Consider the following 22,800-nt stretch of genomic DNA (forward strand, 5'->3'; position numbering starts at 1 on the left):
AAGCTAAATGGCATGACCCATGGATAATATTGGTGGGCGACCTTAATTGCACTTGTCTGGACGAAAACAATAAAGTACTCGAAGACGTACCGAAAATGGCCACAACCAAACACAAAAGAGGGGTCAATTGGAGGTCCATGTTACAATCTAGAGATTGCACAATCCTAAATGGAGTCACGTTAGGCGACATCCCAGGGAAACCGACGTGGCGAGGGCTGAAATCCAAAGCCATTTTAGATTACGTGACAGTTTCAGCTAATATGTCAATGTTTATTCAAAAACTTGAGGTGCAACCGACCAAGGCTAGTGACCACAATGCTATCAAACTTACTTGTTCTAGTTTTCTTCCTAAGAACGTAAAGGAAATATATCCATTCAAGATAGAAATCAACACTGGGAGAACTCAAGTTAAAATGAATCCAGCAAAATTACCAGCGCTGAACGATAACTTGACATCCACCCTAAATGATTTGTATCTGCAGCTACCTCTGCAAACCATCGATTATGTTCCTCTGCTAAAAATCTTCCATATTAGAATTAAACCCGGCACTACAAAACCAATAATGTCACATCGACATATATTCGATCAAGCCGTGGCTGATAAAAAAAAGACTATGAGGAAACAGCTAAAATCACTGAAAGTCTCGAATGAGGTAAATAAAACTGATAAAGTACGAGAAATAAAACAAACCTTTAGAAATTGGAGAAAGTTGCACAAAAAAACAAATATGTGAGAGAAATACAGAAGAGACGTGGGCCTTAATAAATAACAAAGAGACTTTGCAAGATGCCATAATAACAAATCCAGTCACAGAGAAACAATGGGAATTATACTACAAACAACAACAGCCAGTTCTAAAACCTCTTATAAATGATTGGATTATACCAAAATGGGATGAAAGTTTGCTGACCATAGACAGTGAGACATTAGAAGACATGATTAAAAAGCTATAGAACTCTAGAGCACCGGGGCCAGACGGCCTGACTAATGAAGGTCTGAAAAAGGACCCAGCGGAATGGGCTAAAATCCTACACCAACTGTTCAAATATATCTTTGTTTCGGGGAAACTACCGACTTCGTGGAAAATGAGTATTGTATTGCCAATCTTTAAAAAGGGCCTAAGAGCAGTCCCAGAAAATTACAGGCCAATTGCCCTTCTGGATGTGGCTGGAAAAATCTTTGCCTCAATTCTTTTAAAATCTTTGACAAATTGGGCATCACAAACAGGCCGTAAGGACGAATGGCAATCTGGGTTCGTAAAAGGACAAGGCACTCCATTAAACATCTTTATTCTAAATCTGTTGAAAGCTCGAACCCTGACCAACAAAGAGGCGAAATTCTATATAGCTTTTGTTGACTTATCAAAGGCTTTTGATGCAGTTGATCGCAAGAGGTTGTGGAGGAAATTAAAAAAATGGAATTGCCCAGAAATTCTACTTTACAACATAAAGGAATTACACTCGAACATCTCAATTAAAGTGAAACTAAATAAAGCCGGCCTGTTATCGGACACAATTCCTACGACCATTGGGCTTAAGCAAGGATGCCCCTTGGCTCCAGAATTATATAAACTATATTCCTCAGATATGGAAAAAGCCTTTGTAGATATAAGATCCTTTCCAGCAAAACTTGCTAATATAGCAATTGGTTGATTGATCTATGCTGACGACATAGTTTTAATCGTTCAGACTCCTATAGGACTTCAACATCAACTAAAAGCATTAGAAACATATGTAGCCAAAAACAAAATGGCCATCAATCCTGAAAAATGTAGGATCTTGACGCTCTCTAATAACAAAAAGAAGAAAAAAATAAACTCACCCCAATGGTATCTATCCAATAAAAAGATAACGGAAGTGACAGCTATTACGTACCTGGGGGTTTGTATCAACACCAACAGATACGAAGCCCCGAGATGTCAGGACTTAAAAAACAAACTTGGAAACCTAATAGGCCAAGCTAAGATTCTACTGGCGCGATTTTGTAGATTCTCCATGAAACCACTGATAGACTTCTATCGTGCAAAAGTAGTGGCAATCCTAACCTATGGATCAGAAACCTCACTCTTATTGGACAACAAAATATGGTCACGTCTAGAAGGCAAGTTCTGTAGATCTATTTTGGGCTTGCCAAAATCTTTCCCAATTCAATTAATTAGAAGAGAGCTGGCATTATCCTCTCTGAAAGTCATTGTGGAGTGGAAGATATGGTCTTTTTACAGAAGATGTCTAGAACCAGCAACAAAGGGGGGCTTTGCGGCCATAAAAAAAGCAATGGAAGAGAGGTCGGAACCAATATTGACTGAATGGGCCAAAATATGCCAGATGATCCTTCTTAATTTAAATGAAACGGAGGATTCCTTCCTAAACAATCCAGATCAAGTGAAAAAAAAAATGTACACTAGAGATTGGATTGATACACTGGACGAGCTCACTAAATATCGAGGCTATGAAGAATTCTGGGCAGTCCCGCGAAAACTGAATATACTACCCAAATACCTAACCCTTTACCCTAATTGGTTCTTGAGGCAAGGCTTCTTAAAGCTGCGTTTGAATCTTTGGCCAAGTAGAACCAATCATTATAGAAAAAGAGAGAGAGATGAACCAAAGAACTGTAGATTATGTAAAAATGTATTAAAAGTTGAATCATTGAAACATCTGCTGCTGGAATGCCCCACTGTGAGAGGTGAACGACAGACATACTTAGGTCATATCTGGCAGGAATACAGATTCAAGGACATTGAACTTTGGTGGTCATACCTACTGGAAGGACATAAGATCTCAAACAATCTTGCGGTCATAAAATTTATCCAGTTCATCTTTGAAAAAATTGAGGGACTAGACGAACCTCTTGGAACAGTGAAAAGGACCTGAAATCAAGCAAACTTTTGCGGTGTTACACACTAAGCAACATAAAAGAAAAGAAAGAGAAAGGGAATATGAAATAGGCATTTTTATAAAGTTTATAAATATTTTAGCATATCTGTAAAACAGAAGTTTGGGAAAATGCTATTCTTGTTGTTTTGGGTTATTTTTATTCAATTATTCTTGATTTTTAAAATGTTCTTTAAGCTTTCTTTAACGATTGAATTAACTCTCGTCTTGATTTTGTATAATTGAACTTGCTTTTTTTCCACTCTCTTTTATGACATTTTCTTCTCTTTTATGTTGTAGTCTGCTCTTTGTTCGGGAAAAATAGCTAAAGGTTTTCTTGTGTAAACCAAAGAGCTACAATTAAAAAAAAAAAAAAAAAATACTACACAGCGCTGTCTTCCCCTTATACGAGGAGTTTCCCTTCAACTTAAAATACTAATCAACATACTAACATAAGACAACAAAGACATCCACAATACTGTGCTAATATGCAAGAGTGCACAGATGTATATATGGCTCCTCCGAGTCCCCTTGATGCTGAGTCTCCCCTCTCAACTGCCTGCACCACCCGGATCAGTGGCTCACCCCAGGGATCAGGCAGACCTTTGGGTAACTCAGCGTCTGCTGACCTCCTCGGTTGTGTGCGCACAGGAACTTGTCTCTGTAGGCCAGTCCGCATCCCCAAGGTATGTGGTGGGAGCTACAGCCCTTTGGGGGCTTCAGAGATCGCACGGGGGCCACCAAATATAAAAGGGCAATTCCTCAGAGTAATCCAAAAAAGAATGTAAAAGAAATTTAAAAAATGGAGTGCACAACTTGCAAGAAAAAACAGAACAGCTTTTATTTGCAAATACGGCCGGGAGAAGCAGACAGCTCAGTGGAACTGAACTGAAAAACATCTCAACACACTGACTATGGGCTACAATAGTTAAGGCAAGAAACCTCAAAATTAACATGTTCGGTGTACATCGGGAAGGAATGGGAGGATAGCTCTGTGGCAAAGCGCAAGTCTTGGAAGCAAGACCACGCTTAGCAAACACAGGTTCGAATCCCGGACCCGTGCTTGTGGTGAGGAGAAGAAAAAAAAAAGAACAACACAAGCGCCTTATAAATAACCTACCCTTCCACAATGAAACTAGCACCTAGATACCTATGGGTTATTTGCACTGTAAATAAATGCATAAATAAATAAAATACAAGTGCAACATTAATTTGAATTCAAACATTTCCATTGGCTAATCATCATTGAGCTCCTAAAGAACCCTATACATTAAACAATGTATTGTATTGTGTTGTATTGTATAGAGCATTTGTAGAGCGCACAAAGACCTTAAGGTATCGAGGCACTAAGTGATGAGAGAGAGACTGAGTAAGAAATTGAATAAGAATAAAGCTGAAAACAGGTGGGGTTTAGATCCTTTGGAATGGAAAGTTTGCGATGGTCTAGAGGCAAAGCGTTCCAGAGCGTGGGGGCGAGAACCAAGAGGGATCTCCCTTCTGCTCTGGCCCCAGAGGATCTAGGAACAAGTAACAGAAACTTGAGTGTCGAGTGCAATGGGCGATTGGGGATGTAGGGCTGAATCCTGGAACATGAAAAATCAGCTCCAACATTGTGGATAGCACGATGAACCATGCAGAGAACCTTAAACTTAATTCAACTTCTAATGGGAAGCCAATGTAGTTGAAGCAAGAGTTCTCAAGAATGAGCAAGTCTGAGAGGTCCGACGGCAAGACGTGCCACAGCGTTCTGGAGAATCTGAAGAATCTGGAGGTGCTTGAGTAGCCTCTCAGGTTGCCAAGGTAAATAGCATTACAGTAGTCTAGAGAACTCATTGTCTGTAACAACCTTTGATCTCAGAGAAGCTGGGAGGAGAGGGAGAACTTTTTTTAAAACAATATGATAGGAAGTTTCCTTTCTCGTGACCATTGAAATACCACCCCTCAAACATGAATGACATGATTTCATTGTCAGCACACTTCATGGTGTGATTGATAAAAAGCTTTGCCCTCATTGGACAATGACACCTGAGGAAGCTTGGGCTGTAGCATCCCACCGAGACAGACCTATCAAATAGTGAGTGGAAATCAGCGAGGTCAAAACCTTGTTGCAACCCATTAAACACAATCCCTTCCCCATAATTGGCCCCCTTGGCTTCCTGCCCCTTGCTCACTCTGTAACTCGCCTCTCGATACATGGTGCCAACTCTGGAAGCAACCTGATAGCTTTTTTCTCACCGTGCATGAAAAAACGTGTCTGAGGCCCTGCCTCTGGAAATTAATTTTTTCTATTTATTCGTTTTACCAAGGCACTGCATCACTAACCCAAGTACCCTGCTTTCAGTGGGGGCGCTGTGCTCACAACCTAGTTCTTCATTCTGGCAAGGCTGCTGTCTGGGCCTTCTCGTATATCTCACTGTGTCCTTCACAACCATTACATATGCATTCAACTATAATCTGGGAAGGCCTCTGCCATCTCGAGACTGATTATAGACACCTGACAACCTTCTCTCTCGCAGCTATTAGCTAGATCCTGTTCAGCATCCTTTTCCGTCCTGACCTTGGCTGCCTGGAGCTTTCTGCCCAACAGCAGAAATAAAATTATAATTAAATGACCATAGATCAGAAATGCCACCTAGCACACTGAAATGACAAACTTTACAGCCTTTAACAATGGCCTATTCTAACATGGCGAGCCACATGCTCATTGCTACAACCAGCAACTATACTTATTCTGCATATTCAAAATAAAGCCAAGCTGCATAACCTTATCTAATAATATAGTTGTGGTAAGGAGAATAAAAGAAATACTTTGCTACACGTGTATTTTACTATGCAGCAAGCAGCCTGAAGACTCCCTAAAAATGTGTCAAAACTACATTGAGCCTAATACAATATCATACCGCAAAAGCATGTGTCAACCACGTCACTATCAGGGGTCTAATACCTTGCTAAAAGAGTTTTCTCAACGTATACTTGCGCACAGGTTTAGAATGATGTACTTGCACATTTAAACTTCGCCGTGTCTCTTCCTACACCACCAACTTGCATTGGCAGATTCAAACATATCTGTCAGAGAAGAACACGGCATGGTTGCCTCTGCCCACACCAATTCAAAGTTGGACTATTGTAACAGTTTACCTATGGATACTTCATCGCGAATCTCAAGAAACTTCAGGTAAGTCAAAATGGAGCTGTGAGGTCTGTCTGTGGCTTGGGTAAACAAGATAATTTCTCTTGAGCCTTATGAGACTTGCACTGGCTACCAGTTCAACATAAAATATGGCATGAAGCCCTTACTCTTACCCACAAATGTCTTTCCAGCAATCCACCTTGCTTAGTTTAGTTTAGTTGAGTTTATTTGTAAAGCGCACCAGGCCGTGGGCAAACGGGCGCATAATCTTAGGTCAAGGTGACAACAAGAGTATACAAGAATACCAAATTTACAAGTTCTACATAAGTACAAATTTACAGCTTATATACAAATACAGAATTTACAGGTTGTGATTGATACAGTGTGGCATATGTACACAGATAGGATATATTACAGGTAGAGAGCTAGGCTAGCGTGAGGAACCTCATGCTTTCTGGGTGAACAGCCAAGCTTTGGCGTTGTTCTTGAATGTAGGGAACAAAGGTTCAGTTCTTATGTGGGATGGCAGAGTGTTCCACAGTTTGGAGGCTAGGACCAGGAAGCTCACACCACCCGCTTTTTGGAGTTTAAATCTGGGCAGGGTTAGGTTGTGAGTCTGATGGGGCGGGAGGAGGAGTGAGGTGTGAGGCGCGAAGAGAGGCAAGGAGGGGCATTGTTGTTCAGGCATTTGTGAGTCAGAGCTAAAGTTTTCAGGGCAATTCTTTGTTTTACCGGGAGCCAGCGTAAGTCAGATCTGATTATGGAGATATGGGACCGTCTAGGGATATTGAGAGCAGCCCTCATGGCATTATTTTGAATAGTTTGAAGTTTATTGTAAATTATTGTATCGCTTAAAGGCATTTCCTTGTAGGAGAGTCCTTCGATCCAATAACAATAACTTTCTAGCTCAGCCGCGGTTCAACTTGAACAAATATGGTGGAGTCTGCTTTAATGTCTCGGCACCTACCTTGTGGAACAAGCATCTGGATTCATTGAGGTCTATGTCTTGCCCGACTAAATTTAAGAAAGCAATTAAGACTCCCTTTTTTTAATAGAGTAGTTGATTAGTAGCATGCATGCTGTTCCCTCCCAGACCTTATTTGTTCTGCTGTTTGTTGTCTGTCCTGTGATTGTTTTGTGTGCACTCTGAGCACTCAAGCTACAAAACCATTATATTAAAAAAAGACAGTCACAAGGGGGTTTGTAGCACATTACAAAGAATAAAGTAAAGCAAAGTCAAACACTGCAGTAAGATCTTCTAGTAGAGGTTGACACTCATGACAGCCACTTCTCTTTGGCAGTGGCCTGCTCCCTGGCCATGCCCATCTGTTGGCGCTGCTGACAGGTGAATGTCCTGATGTGGCAGGATTATTATTATGCTACGATATGTAGGATTCTTCTTACGCTATGTTGTGCAATGCTATGCCTTGGTATGCTACATTTGGCTCTCCCATACAGTTAGGCCTCAGACCCTCCATGTCAGATACCTCTCCCTCCCTGTACCTGCTCTACAAGCAGCTCCCAACAGGCCCAAACCCCTCCTAGGGCAGAGGACAGAGACGTCTTTATGGGAGGGCAAAAGGGGCACTTGCCTCGAACCCCCACCTTGGAGGGGGCCCCACAAGGCTGCATGATCTTTTAAAGTCAGTTTCCATTGTTGGCTAGACATAAATGGTGCAGGTTGGGATATTTTATGGCATGCTGCTGAGGTTAAACCTATTGCCTGTCTTTTGTTGACGAGAACTTTCTGCTCTGATTAATTCATCCTATAATGCTTTCTTTGTTCACTGGAGTATACACAATTTGGGCATTCACTATAGCACCTATCTGTGGGGTCCACTTGATCATGTGCAAGAGCCAAAGTTTAAATGCGTATTGATACATTTGAGAGCTGCAATGGTTCAGAAGATAGCTTGGTGTGTTAATCACTCATTGCAGAGAACAGATTCCAGCAAGGCCGACTCAGCTTTTCCTATGTCGCAAGTCGATAAACCTGCATGTATATTTACTTTGTTTTGTAGCACAGCAGGTGCTATTATTGGCAATGCAACTGCACCAGATAACAGTTGCTATAAAAACAAAAAGCATCAGTATGGCGACGGTCTAGAAATCAAAATTTGGTCTCTTCATATGGGTGGTTGTAAAATCTAGGCAGCCACCCCTAATGATGAGCATACGTGTTAGTCTGGAGCGGCGATTAGGTAACCATATTCAAGACTGTGAAACCAAGGCATTCATTCTTGTGTCCTGGCTTTGTTAGCAGATGATGCAGTGATCCTGGACACATCATCTTATATCATTGGCAGTACTGTGCTGTCTTCTGTGAAATAAGGTTTGCTGTCTCACATGCTCATGGCATTATTTAGCCCATTACCTGGTCTTTCCTTTTAAATAGGCCATTTGAGTGTGAGGGGTTCTACACAGTAGAAAGCCACCAGATAGTGCAAGCCTCATACAAGCACACTTTAAGGTCTGCTCATTTGACAAAAAAACGGTTGGCTTTTTTGTACAATTCAAACGTTTATATGCATGTTTATAAATAACAATTTCACACGCCTGTGTTTTTAGCGTAATTTAAAGCTTTCAAATACAAAAGAGAAACCCAATAAATTCTTTTAAGATCACATCAATTAGACTGCTGGTACTTTAATGCTTCCCTTGATGATGGAGACAATGGGACTCACTACGAGTCCGGTGGTAGCCATGAGGGTAAAACCAGCAGGCTGCCACCGGACTCGTGATACAGCCCCGGCAGTCCGGTAAGTCAGGCGGCGGCAATTGTTACTCCCCATTCCCATTCAAGTCCCATCGGACTCAATGGGAATGGGGAGGATGGAAGCACTGGCACTGTGCGCAACAGTGCCGGTGCTTCCGTCAAAGTCTGCTGGCGGTGCTGTTCCGCCCGCCAGGGTCAGACCTGTCAGGGCGAAACGGCACCCACCAGCAGACTCGTAGTTTGCCAGTCCGAAAGAACAGTGATGGAAAGCTTACCGGCACCGTTGTTTCCAGACCGGCAAACTTACAATGAGGCCCAATGAAGCTAGAATCATCATAATTTAGCATAATAGACTTCTATAAAACTTGGTTTTTAAAAAACTGTGATGTTGGGTTATGTGATTTGTGTACTTTCCATGTCACTTCTATAATTGCATTGTCTTAGTTCATGGTAAGACTTGGAAAAGAAAAGGGCAGAATTTGCATTATGGGCCTGAATCCCAGCATCACTGCCTAACCAATGTGTGATCCTCATCTCATTTAATCTAATATTGACTAATGTGTTAAAATGACCAGTCCCATAACCTTTACAAAATTTCACCCTTCAGAGTGATTTCGTTCTCAGGGTATGGTCTTCAAAACAGCCTCAAGCTTGCTTTCAAGGGCTATAGTAGTACTTCCCCTATAATAATAGTAAGAATTTATATATTGCACACCACAACCACTTGTTTCTTTGCTCTCCAATGGTAACACTACTTGAAAAATATGCCTTTTTAATCTCAGTCACAGACACCTTCCTAGAAGCTTCTATTCTTCTTTCACTAGCCATGCTATGATATGTGTAGCTTTCTTTTTGCTTCCAATTGTTCTCCTGTATTCATGCTTAAGCACTTTTGCATTCTGCATGGCGGCTAATCTGAATTGTCTATTCTGGATTATGTGCACCTTTTCATATGATCTGTGTCCTGCACTCATACTATGACCAGTATACCTTCCTTGTCGCTGCTAGTGATGAAAACTGTCCTGTACCTATGCTACAACACAAGTACGCTTATCGTGGACTGCTAATGTCCTTGAAATGCTACTTCTTTATCATTCTGATTACAGCAAGAATAAAGAGGGTAATAGGACTGAAAGGGAGAACCTATGCTTATTTTGTGAGGCAGCATATCAAGCTATGAGTGATGATCACGATGGAGGCAGAGGTGACTAGATATTCAGACCCCTTAATTCGTTTTTGTTCAGTGGGGGGGGGGGCCCACAGGTGTCCCTGCCCCGGGCCCAAAAAGTGCTAAGGTGGCCCTGGCAAAGGACATGTCAGACCTTCCCTTCCGCTTATTCTCTACAGGTTTAGCATTAGCCCTATATATGGGAGATACCAGAAGGGGTTTCAGAGAATGCCACTTATTCATAATACCGCACGATGTCCCGGCAGGGCTGTGTCACAAGGTCACCAGTAAGATGTCGACATTTCTTGCCAAATGTCTGAAATGTCGTGCCAAGTTACACCCTCATTGTGAAAGTACAGAAACATATTAGTGTTTGCCTATGATATGCTATATAAACTATAAACTGGCACTGTAGGGTGGGGGCCCTAGAGAGAGATCTGTGTGCCACACTGCTAGAACACTTGCATGCTGTGTTCCTACTTCCCCGCTGATAATGTCTCTGTATGCTGTAGATTGGCTGCCTAATAGAAGATGCTGGATGTACCAACAGTTTGTGTCCCTCCCCTTATTTGCTTATATTGCTTAGTTGCTGTTAGTTGAGGCTGGCACTTGGGAAGGGGCCCTCTCTTGACCATGACAGTCCTATTTTTGGCAACCCACACTGCTGCTGTGGCAGTGCTGCAGGTTATTACAGTGGATGAAAAAGAGTTGAGCAAAAGAGTTCCTCTTTTTTGGTAGGCGGCTGTTGTGGGTGATGAAATCAGTGTAAAGACAGACAGGTTCCACAACTAGCTACCCTGCTTCCAAACACGCAAGGTGGTTGGTAAATCAAAAACCATGTAGCACACAAAGGCTATCAATCAACAAATACAGTGGCAGATATGTGCTAATGTGATGCAGGATGACTGGAGCACGTTGGCATGGCTAACACACGCATTGAGCATTGATTTCCTGCGTTGCAGCTCCTGGTTAGCCATGAAAGTAGATAACTAGCACTGTCCTGCCCATCTGGGTCATAGGTTGTATGGATGACAATGAACGGCCCAGGATTCCGAGACCCTGGCCACTGAGCCCTGATGTTGCTTGCTGTGTAACCATGACTAAGTGATAGTTAAAAAAAACTAACTTACCAAAACATCCCTGCATAATCAAACTGAGTCTGAGACAATAAGTGCCAGGGCTCAGAAATAAATGCCACAAACACCACCACAGATTAATCACTGTTCCCAACTAAACAAAATGGCTACATATGTCCCATGATTTGGGGACATTTTACTGTTAGGGTGCGTGATGTGATAAATGAAGTGTGCAGCAAGTCCTGTGTGCATGACTTGCTCAGAAGGGTTTCAGCTTAAATCACTGTGTTAAATATAAAATCATATTGTCATTCTTATGATTCGAACGTGCTCTTCGATTTATGCAAAGCAGCCAGGTGCTTCTTGTTGCCCTCTCTTTTTCCATTGGTTATTTATTTACAGAATGTGGGTAATTTACTCAAAGGAACACATTTCAAAAGCTGTAAGGTAGTAAAATAAGTGAAATAACAAGACGCGATGGCTTACAACAGTCTTTACACTTTTTGACCACTCCTGGGCATATTCTTTTTTTGCAGGTGGAATGAGACAGGAGGGGAAGTACATTTCCTTCATGTCACTCCTGCTCTGCCTCCAAAATCATCTAGTTTTATGCCTAGCTGAGATTTTCATGCATGCATGAAATGAAAAGATTTCATGTAGAATCTGCTTGCATTCAGCACATGCTAAAAGCAGAAGCATTACTTTGGAATCCATTGCAAATGATCGTTTCCTGGCATCTTTTCATATTTTCACAAAATGGAATATAAAATGAAAGAGTAAAGGTGGTTTTGTCTGTTTACTCTTTCCTTTGCTACTACATTCTGTAAAAGTGAACAATTGTGTGCAAGGGACCCACCAGCATGTAAGTGCCAACTTTGATGGTGCACTGCATTCAGTTACCACTTTTAACAAAATTCGTCTGTCTGATTAAATTGTTTATAAACTAAGTGAGAGAACATTTTATTTAACCCCTTAACTGGGATTTTCGCTCTCAGTACTGAGCCCTTTTTTGGACATTTTGGTATGTCGCATTTAATCCCTTGCACCTATTTTGTTACAAGTGATATCCTGGCCAAATTTGCACCCTTTTCTTCCCACCAGTAGGCGGTCATAACACCACCAAGGATTAATCATTTGCTGTAGGGGGGTGTGAGAAAGCAACACATAAGTGACAAAATGTGTTTTTTTCTCTCAGAAAATGCCAATAAAATGATGTCCAGAGAAGCCTGTGTTTTTTTCTTGTAAGAGCTAAGAACAAATGGTTTGCAGTTCTGAATTTGCCATTTTCCAAGCTTTCGAGAACAGGCTGAGTGGAAACAAAAAACATATTTTTGATAAGGTTACCATCAGTTGTGTGAGTGGTACGCAGTTTTTTCGTTTTTTTTAATAGGACATGCTTGGAAAGAATGGAAGAGGAGGGTAGGAAAGCTCAATGGGAACACAGAAAGGCATACATTTCTGAAAAGTAGACAATATTTCAAGTTCAGGAAGGGGTCATTTGCTCAAGTCAGACAACAACTATGTAACTAAAATTCCCATAGTTTGGGAAAGAAATTGAAAATGGACAGAAAACAAGTATGTGCTGAACATGTTTGCTCTTGTAAGGTAATGGCTTCTGTGAATATCGAGAAAAGCAATGCAATGCCGACTCTTCTAGTTAGGAAATCACACATTTTTCATAATATTTCACAAAACAAGCAATATCATGACCCAAAAACGGAGGCATAGTACACATGATTATTATTGTGACACCCTAAACATACGTACTTAGCATTAGAAAAGAAGGAAAACGAATGTAGTGATGAATAGCAAGCATACATTTTTTGAAAGAACACAGGCAGACCTTTTGAAGGATAGGTGATGTGTAGAGGTTCCAAAAGCGTACACTGCCTAAAGCAGTGACTAAATGTACGTCACATTTGGGAAATAAAAGGGTTGTGTAAGCATAAGTGCAGTACGAAATGTATGAAAACGTTATCAAAACCAATAGAAAACAGCAAATGTCCTAGCTTCCCACATTTCGACAGGTGTCCCGATATAAATGTTACCTCATATGTGTGGGCACACAGACCTGGATGCAAAGGGAAAAGGCTAGATCACTGGTACATCAAACGCCCTGGGGAATACTGGATTTGGCTTTGTGGACAACCCACAGATTTGGGCCTGTGGCGACGTAGCCACCAAGGAAAACAGGGAACCCATGCATTTCTGAAAATAAGACACCGGTGGGAATCCAAAGAGGTCTGACATGTGCGAATCGCCCTAGAGATATTACCAACAAGGCTCAGCAAATTCCAAACTGTAGAAAAAAAAACATTTTCAGACATTTGCCACCAGAAAACCGCCAAAACATGTCGGCAACAACACATGTCCTACATTCCCACCTTTCCACAGGCGTCTTGACATAAATGGTACCTCATATGTTTTGGTGCACCTTCCAGGGCACAAAGGGAAAAGGCTAAACCTTTTGTACTCCAGACACCCTGGGAAGACCACATTTTTACTGTATTTGGTCTTGTGGACAACCCACAGATTTGAGCCTTGGTATCGTAGCCAACAAAGAATATAAGGAACCCCATGCATTTCTGAAAATAAGACACCTGTGGAAATCCAAAGAGGTCTGACTTGCACCAATCGCCCTAGAGATTATTACCCACAAGGCCCAACAAAGTCCAAAATGTCGGGGAAAAGAAAATGTCAGACATTTGCTACAAGAAAACTGCCGAAACATGCTGGCAACAACACATGTCCAAACTTCCGATCTTTCCACAGGTATCCCGATGAAAACGGTAACGCACATGTGTCTGTGCACTTACCAGGGTGCAAAGGGAAAAGGCTAAACCACTAGTACACCAGATACCCTGGGAAGATCACATTTTTACTGTATTTGCTCTTGTGGACAACCCACAGATTTGAGCCTGGGTGTCGAAGCCACCGAGCAAAATAGGGAACCCCATGCGTTTCTGAAAAGTAGACACCTTTGGCAATCCAAAGAGGTCTGACTTGCGCTAATAGCCCTAGAATGTATTACCCGCAAGGCCCAGCAAATTCCAAAATGTAGGGTAACAAACTCAATGTTCAGACATTTGCCACCAGGAAACAACCGAAACACGCCAACAACAACACATGATCTACCTTGCCACATTTCCACAGGTGTTCCAAAAAAAATGGTGCCTTACATTTGTGGGTGCACTTACCGGGCACAAAGGGAAAAGGCTAAACCAATGGTACATCGAAGGGCATGGGTAGAACACATTTTTAATGTATTTGGTCTTCTGAACAACCAACAGATTTGGGCTTGGGGTGTTGCAGCCACTAAGGAAATCAGGGAAGCCATGTATTTCTGAAAAGAAAACTCGCGAGGGAATCCAAGAGTTCTGATTTGTGCAAATCACCCTAGATTGTATTACCCACAAGGCCCGGCAATGTTCAGAATGTCGGGAAAAAACTCAATTTTCAGACATTTGCCACCAGGAAACCACTGAAACACGCTGGCAACAACACATATCATACCTTCCCATGTTACCACAGGAGTCTCAAAAAAAATGACACCTCACATGTGTGGGTGCACTGGCCTGGGTGCAAAGGGAAAAGGCTAAACCACTTGTGCATCAAACGCCCTAGAGATTCTGTATTTGGCTTTGCGGACAACCAACAGATTTGGGCATGATGTGTCGCAGCCACCAAGGATAACAGAGAACCCCATGCATTTCTGAAAATAAGACACCTGTGGGAATCCAAAGAGGTCTGATTTGTGCGAATCCTAGAGATTATTACCCACAAGGCCCGGCAAAGTCCAAAATGTAGGGAAAAAACACAATTTTCAGACATTTGCCATCAGGAAACCACCGAAACACACTGGCAACAACACATGTCCTACCATCCTTCATTTCCATCGGTGTTCCGATGAAAACAGTACCTCATATGTGTTGGTACACTTACCAGGGCACAAAGGGAAAAGGCTAAACAACTGGTACTCCAAAGGGCATTGGAAGATCAAATTTTTACTGTATTTGGTCTTCTGGACAACCCACAGATTTGGGCTTGGGGTGTCGCAGCCATCAAGTAAATCAGGGAAGCCCATGTATTTCTGAAAAGAAGACACGCGTGGGAATCCAAGAGGTCTGACTTGAGCAAATCGCCCTAGATTGTATTACTCATAAGGCCCGGCAATGTCCAGAATGTAGGGAAAAAACTATATTTTCAGACATTTGCCACTAGGAAGCCACTGAAACACACTGGCAACAACACATGTCCCACCTTCCCATGTTCCCACAGATGTCCCAACAAAAATGGTACCTCACATGTGTGGTTGCATTGACCTGGGCTCAATCGGGAAAAGCCTAACCCACTACTACATCAAATGCCCTGGGGTGCTGCCCTCGACCTTGGACGCCTGTTTCCAATGTTGATCGACTGGCATGATCCCCATCCCTAGACACAGGGAAAAGCTGTAATGCAGCCCTGCCAGAGCTCTAGGATGGCTGGGGGTGATTTCCCTTGCCTTGGCTGCCTGTCTCCCATGTAGGTCGACCGTCCCCATGTCCAGCGGAAGTCCCATCCCTCCCTGGAGGGAAAAGCTGTAATGCGCATGGCCAAAGTTCAAGGGCAGCCGGGGGTGCTGCTCCAATGTGGGCAGACCATCCATAAGTCCAGCCGCAGTCCCAGGGATCCCTGGCAGAGAACCCATCACTCCCCAGAGGGAAAAGCTGTAATGCAGGTAAGCCAGAGCTCCATGACTGCAGAGGTGCTGCCTCTGGCCTTGGGAACCTGTCTCCCATGTGGGCCGGCCGTCCCAAAGTCCAGCAGCAGTCATGGGGCAAACCACTGGGATCCCCGTCCCTCCATGGAGGGAAATGCTGTAACGCAGCATGGCCAGAGCTCCAGGACAGTCGCGGGTGTTGCCCCCGTGCCTTGGGTGCCTGTCTCACATGTGGGTCAACCCTCACCAAGCCCAGCTGCAGTCCTTTTGAGATCCAGTAGGGTCCCCATCCCTCACTGAAGTGAAAAGCTGTAACAGCCCATCCAGAGGTCCAGGTCGGCTGGGGGTTTGTCACCGGCCTTGGGTGCCTATCTCCCATGTGGGTCAACCGTCTACAAGTCCAGTCAAAGTCCCAGGGAGCCCCAGCAAGTCCCCATCCCTCGCCGGAGGGAACAGCTGTAATGCTGCGCATCCAGAGTGTCAAGACAGGCGGAGAACTTCCCGCGGCTTTGGGTATCTGTCTCCCATGTGGGTCGGCAATCCCCAAATACAGTAGCAATCCCAGGGAGCCCTGGCAGGGTCACCATCCCTCCCCAGAGGGAAAATATGTAATGGAGCACAGTGAGAGCTCCAGGACAGCCATGGGCACCTTTCTTTAAATGTGGGTCGACCGTCCACAAGTCCAGCCGCTGTGCCAGGGTGCCCCGGTAGGGTCTCAAATCTCCCTGGAGAGAACAGCTGTAATGCAGCCCAATCAGGGGTGCTGCCCCCGGCCTTGGGCATCTGCCTTGCACGTGGGTAGATTGCCCCCCAGCCAGAGCGGCGCTCATCAGATGACCTGGCAGGGTCTCTGCTCCTCTCCAGAGGGAAAAGTTGTAACGCTGTATGATCAGAGCCCCAGGACAGCCGTGGGTCCTGTCCCCGCCTGTCTCCCATGTGGGTCGCCCATCCACAGGCCCACCTGTGGTCCCAGGGAGCCCTGGCAGGGTCCTCATCCATCCCCAGATGGAAAAACTGTAATGCAGCCCAGCCATAACACAGCCCACCCAGAGGTCCTGGATGGCTGGGGCTGCAGTCACCAGGATTGGGCGTCTTTCTCCATGTAGGTCGACTGTCTACAATGCCAGTTACTGTTCCAGGAAGCCTCCCTGGAGGGACCAGCGGTAGTTCAGCGCAGCCAGAGATCCAAGACAGCCGAGGGTACTGCCCCTAGCATTGGATCCTGTCTCCCATGTGGGTCGCCTGTTCCCAGGCACAGCGGTATTCCCACGGAGTCTGCCAGGGTCCCATTCCTTGCCAGAGGGAAAAGCTGTAAAGCAGCCCAGCCAGAGCTCTAGGACAAACAAGGGTGTTGCCCCCGGCCTTGCACGTGTGCCTTGCATATGGTTTGACCACCCCCAGCTCAGTTGCAGTTGGAGGGAAAAGTTGTAATGCAGCTCACACAGAACTCTAGACGGCTGGGAGTGCTGGCCCCCGCCCCCGGCTTGGACACCTGTCTCCCATGTGGGTGCACCATCCCACAGCCCTGCGTCCCCATCCCTCCCCGGAGGGAAAAGCTGTAACATGGCACAGAAGAGCTCCATGGCAACTGGGGGGACTGCTCCCAGCCTTGGGCACCTGCTCCAATGTGGGTCGACCGTCAACAAGTCCAGCCACTGTCCCAGGGAGCACCAGCAGGGTCCCCATCCCTCCCCGGAGGGAAAAGTTGTAATGTGGCATGGCCAGAGCTCCAGGACAGCCATGGGTACTTGCCCCTGGCCTTGGCCACCTGTCTCCCATGTGGGTCGCCTGTCCCCTGGCCCAGCAGCATTCCCAGGAGCCCTGGCAGGGACCCCATCCCTTCTGGAAGGAAAAGCTGTAAAGCAGCGCAGCAAGAGCTCTAGGATGACCAGGGGAGCTGCGCCCAGCCTTGGGCATCTGCCTCGCACATGGGCTGACCACCCCCCCCCAGCTCAGTGGGGGTCACAGGGAGCCCCGGCATGGTCCACATCCCTCCCTGGAACGTAGCCCAGCTAGAGATCTAGGACAGCTGGGAGTGCTGCCCCAGGGCTTGATCGCCTGTCTCCAATGTGGGTCAACCGTCCACAAGTCCAACTGCTGTCCCAGGGAGCACCAGCAGGGTTCACATCCATCCCTGGAGGGAAAATCTGTAACACAGCCCAGCCAGAGCTCTAGGACGGTCGGGAGTGCTGCCCCTGGGCTTGGGCGCCTGTCTCCAATGTGGGTCAACCATTCAGAAGTCCAGCTGCTGTCCCACGGAGCCCCGGCAGGGTCCCCATCCCTCCCTGGAGGAAAAAGCTGTAATGTGACATGGGCAGAGCTCCAGGACAGCAAGTGTACTGCCACTGGCCTTGGCCGCAAGTCTCCCATGTGGGTCACCTGTACCCATGCCCAGCAGCATTCCCAGGGAGTTCCGACCGGGTACCCATCCCTCCCTGGAAGGAAAAGCTGTAAAGCAGCCCAGCCAGAGCTCCAGGACGGCCGGGGGGACTGCACCGACCTTGGGCACCTGCCTCCAATGTGGGTCGACCATCCACAAGACCAGCAGCTGTCCCAGGGAGCCCCAGCAGCGTCCCCATCCCTTCCTGGAGGGAAAATCTGTAACGCGGCATGGGCAGAGCTCCAGGACAGCCAAGGGTACTGCCCCTGGCCTTGGCCGCCTGTCTCCCAAATGGGTCGCCTGTCTCCAGGCCCAGTGGCATTTCCAGGTAGCCCCGGCAGGGTCCCCATCCCTCCCCGGAGGGAAAAGTTGTAAAGCAGCCCAGCCAGAGCTCTAGGACGACTGGGGATGCTGCCCCCAGTCTTGGGTGTCTGCCTTGCACATTGGTCGATCGCCTCCCAGCTCAGCGGTGGTCGCAGGTAGCCCCGGCCTGGTCCCCATCCCTCTCCGGAGTGACATGGTGTAACGCAGCCCAGCCAGAGCTCTAGGATGGCCGGGAGCGCTGTCCCCGGACTTGGGCATCTTCCTCACATGTGGGTCGACTGACCCACAGCCCAGCGGTGGTCCAAGGGAGCCCCCGCAGGATTCCCATTCCTCCCTTGAAGGAAAAACTCTAACGTGGCCCGGCCAGGCATCCAGGACGGCCAACGGTAATGCGCCAAAATCTTTTCCCTGGTGGCTTAGTGCTCCTTAGTATATGCAGTGGAAGAGTCATCTTATGTTGTTGGGGGTGGGTGAACTCTGAAGGGAACTGGCATTGTAAATGATTCAGTGTCACTGGTGGGAGGCAAATATGTTTTAGTGGAGTGCCTCTGGCAAAATTGCCCTATGTTGGTTTGCCTTCCTTCGGGGCAAATGGGTGCAAAACAACATTATGCCATCTTGTTGGCATTTTTGGGGGTGGGGGCGGATTGGTCTGGGGTGCCCACCTGCAGAGATCACCCCCAAGATCATATCGCTGCTGGCCTAGTGGTCCTTTCTGCTTCCCAGGGGTGCCAAAATGGTGCCAGAACCCCAATTCTGCCCCCCAGGGAAGCGGCAAGGGTATGTGCATCCTTGCAGGGGAATTCTAAGGGGGCTACACCATAGGCACAGGGACACCCCCTAATACCTGCAAGCATGCCTGTAATTCTGGTTTGCCTTCCTTGGGGGAAAACCAGTACAAAACTGCACCAATTTGCCCCCAAAGAAGGCAAAACAGTATTCCATATGGTTGCCATTTTCTGGGGTTGGGGGTGGGGGGTTCATAGGCCTGCCCCCCACCCCAACATCAGATCCCTTGTGGCCTAGTGGTCCTTGCTGCAGGGATTTCTGAGGGGGCTTGCCCACAAGCACAGTGCCAGCCCCCTAATGCCTCCAAGTGTCCCCGTATGAATGTTTCTTTTTTCTTGCCTTTCTTGTGGACAAATGTGTGCAAAACAGCACCCATCTGCCCCCAAAGAAGGCAAAACATTGTTCCATCTTTTAAACATTTTTCACGGGGGGTGGGGACCTTTTTGGCCTGGTTGGGGGCTGTTTGACCTGGTGGGGGGCTGCCCGCCCCCACTCCTAAAATCAATGCCCTGGTGGTCTAGTGGTCATTGCTGGTCGAGGATCGAACGATCCTCGACCATTCTTCTCCTTGAGTGAGGGCTCATTTATCGGGCAATAAATGCCCTTCCAGCACGCTTAAGCCTAGCATGCGCCGACGTCATCACGGCTGCAGCCAGACCCCCAGGCATGGAAGTGGAGGACTTCCCCTTCACAACCTGGGTGTCGGGGAGAGCAGCGCAGCAGAAGGGGGGTGATCTGCCCCCCCAGAGGTGAGTAGTGCATAGGATGAGCTATCTCGTGCTCGTGAACCGCATTTAAGAGATTAAAGGCAGTGATTTATTTACAGAATTGGGCTGGAGATATATATTTACAATGTGCAGACTGGATGACAATGAGACCACCAGAGATCATGCTGCATACATGTGTGCAGGGTCTTATGATTTATTGTTTGGGCATGCACTGCCCCTCACCTTAGCAATGCCCAACACTCTTTCAAGATCCCCCTTTGTAAGACACCCCCCTAAATTTTGCATTTACTGCTTTTTTGCCTGTGTTGCTCTAGAGAACTAATTGGAATTGTATGGCCTTTTACCCAATTTTTCTCAAAAATAATGCCGATAAAATGCACCCTTTGAACATATAATTAGAAAAATGGGCCTGGGGAGAACCCAGCTGAACCTCCCTAAAATATTTAAGGCTATCTCTCCGAGCTCAGTCACTCAAGTAAGGAGATGTTAATGTCATCCACTAACACATATTCGTCTCCCACCAGTGACACTGAATCATTTACAATGCCAGTTCCCTTCAGGGGCCACCCACCCACCAACAACATAAGCTGCCTCTTCCACTGGCATGCGCGTAATAATGTTACTAGCCGCGCACAATTGCAACTTGTATGTTTGGGCACCAGGGGTCAGGAGCATCCACCCCTTATTTCTAAGCAAGGTGAAAGACGTAAGGTTTGATTAAAAAATATTCTTACATTTTTCGCTTAGTACAGTGTGTGGCATGATCTGAGGCAGCATGGCCACCATGCTCATTATACATGCATGAAGGCCCAGGCTGGCCTGGCAGTCTCTGGCGAGGTGTGTGCGTCTTCAGGGAGCATGGGGAGCATCTCAGGAGGACTCACAGGATGGCCCCCACAGTTTGTGCCACTGACAGACATTAATTTGGCGTGTGATAACACAGTCATATTGTCCGAATCTGCTAATCTTGCTTTTAACGTGCTGCTGCCTGTATTTGACTTATTATAACTGTTTCATTTATTGGTCCTCATCTTCTGCAGCTGACTGTTACTCTATTCAACATACATTATGGTACTCAGGAGCTGCCCAGGCACCTGCCTTGTCTAGGTAAAATTGATACAAAAGTTTCTGAGTTGGACAGGCTCATGCAGCACTGTCTGCTGGCATGCTGCTGGCCCATCTGCGAAGTGTGCCCATCACCACAGTGCCAGGCCACTAAGGCAGAGAGAGAGAGAGAGAGGCGATCTCAGATACTAGACTAAGGCACAAGGGAGCCAAGCCATCCACAGCCCCAGCCCAGCCAGTATGAATTCCTCCTCAAATTGAAAGAAACGTGACCCAAATTCCAATCCCTAGAAATGACTATCCCACCCACTTTGGTAGGTATTCAGGGAAACAATAGCATGCATACTTTGGGGCATGATACTATGTTTTTTTCTGCAATATGATTGTCTTGGTTTTCACTTTGCATATGTTTCTCCTATTGCCTCCCTGCCCCCATGTCTCATATACTGCCCACAGCCATAGCAATAGCTGAGGTCCGAAAGCAAGACTGTCAGGATAAAAATCTGCCGTTACCAGACCCTAACCACTTAGCCAGATTAGATTTGGTGATTCATGGAGAGTGATACTGATGGATCATAAAAGAGGGCCATGCAAACGTAGGCGCAGAAAGAACAGCAGGGAAATCTTTGGAGAGGGATGGAAGGGATGGAGGGGGTGTCCAGCTGTTGGAAATACAAGGGATCTTGTAAGTGATTTCAACCCGGCACTCCACCTAATACCTAGCGTGTGATGCAAAGCTATAACCCTTAATTATTTATTTATGTCTATAAGTTCTTTTATTTCTGAATGATATACCCTTATATCACGCCCCTCTCTTTGAATCCCCCCCGGTCACACTGAAACAGGAAGCAGGCTGTTTTGCAAAGTTAAAAATATTTATTTATGGATTTGCACAGTATATATATATATCACACTATTTTAATGGTTATACAATGATCACCAATGGGGCGTTGTCACGCTAAATCTCTTTAACCACACCGAGTAATGATAGGAAAAATAATGCAGCATAGAATAATACTTTTGTTTCGGTTCAATCAAAAATGCAATGTGACACTCTTTCCCCCTGCACACTACTCAATCCCCCCAATATGCAGTATAAAGAGATGGAAGGAGAGAAAACATGTTTCAGGAATACAGAATTCAACAAAAGAGTATCAATCCCAATTCCCACCCCCCAGCAAACACAGAGAAAAACAGGAATGATTGTAATGTGTCAAAATGGTTTTGAATGTGGCTTTGAATGAATGGTAAAAACACTGAAAATGGATTTAATTAACTAAAATGGTTTCAATACTAGTGGGAGCCACTTTGTATGGGATCAGACAAACACTAGCAATGATTATTGAGTAACTAACAGGTTGAAAACTTAATTCTGAGGTCGGATGCATTGTACAGCTGTTTCACACCTGATAGATTTGGGCCAAACGAAAAATTTGCAGCAAACTTTGCCACGCGCGGTAAGCATGATTAATTGTGGATACACTATAAGGAAAGCTGAGGATGTTAGCTTCAATTTGACACTTAAATTTCATTTCTAGCATGCACGATGAGGAAGTTGTGAAGGTTTTTGTAGAGGTAGTATTTTTTCAGAAAGAGTCCAAATTTGTGAAACAAGGTTGCGCTTTTTAAAATTACAAACCAGGTTTCTTATACTAAGGAGACTATGAAGCCACAAACTACACGACAGCACAGCCACCAGTCCATCGACGCCTCTGGCCCGCCGAGACGCTTGTCTTTCTTCAGCAAATATATTAGCGCAAAGATGGTTTTAACACTACTATTACCAAAGGACTACAGTGGATGAGAGAAAGATTCAGGTAAGACCAAAGATTTTCTACAATGCTGTTC

Source organism: Ambystoma mexicanum, chromosome 1q (assembly GCF_040938575.1).
Source record: "Ambystoma mexicanum isolate Mex_15411 chromosome 1q, UKY_AmexF1_1, whole genome shotgun sequence".
NCBI classification, from domain to species: Eukaryota; Metazoa; Chordata; class Amphibia; order Caudata; family Ambystomatidae; genus Ambystoma; species Ambystoma mexicanum.